The sequence below is a fragment of the Tursiops truncatus genome, chromosome 11 (genome assembly GCF_011762595.2).
Source record: "Tursiops truncatus isolate mTurTru1 chromosome 11, mTurTru1.mat.Y, whole genome shotgun sequence".
In the NCBI taxonomy this organism is placed as follows: Eukaryota; Metazoa; Chordata; class Mammalia; order Artiodactyla; family Delphinidae; genus Tursiops; species Tursiops truncatus.
The window spans coordinates 58,204,100-58,204,747 of NC_047044.1; positions in this window are offsets into that span (position 1 = coordinate 58,204,100).

Below are 648 nucleotides of genomic sequence, written 5' to 3' on the forward strand. Positions count from 1 at the left end.
TTTGCCTTTTGCCGTGTGAAATCTTTCAAGTTGCATTCATGAGCTGTTTGGTGCAAACTTCCCTTCCTCCCCATCCCACCTCTCTTCGCCGCTGTGTGTGCATGATTGTGCGTATGACTGTGAGTGAATGTGACCGTGTCTGAGTTTTGGGGCATGGCAGAGAGGTAGGGAAGGGAAAAGAGGTGTCACCCTATACCTTCCTCTCCCAACCCAGTGTGGTAAGTACAGGGAACCAAGACCTTAAGTTTCTGGCCTTTACCCTGCTGCTGGTCAAGTGTATGGCTCTAGGTTTCTGAGGGAGCAGGGAAGCAGTTAGTTACTCCTCAGAGGAGGCAGATGGAGAGAAGTGGAGGAGATGAGGCATTCCAAGAGTTGGTAGAAGCAGCTGGGCATGGTGGACGAAATGGAGGTATCAGCCCCAGATCAGGATGCCAAAAAGTTTTGGAGTAGTTAACCCGAGGGTGTAGCCTACTTATCTCAGAAATGCTTGCCCCAGGGACTTGGGTGGGGCAGTAGCTCTGAGAAAAGTGAACACTGGGGTTTGAACTATTCTATAAATCCACATCAACCTATCTACATCCACTGGCTGGGTTTTGCGTGCATTCTGGCATGATGGATCTGTTTGGAGGCCCTGGGCCACTGAGCTCC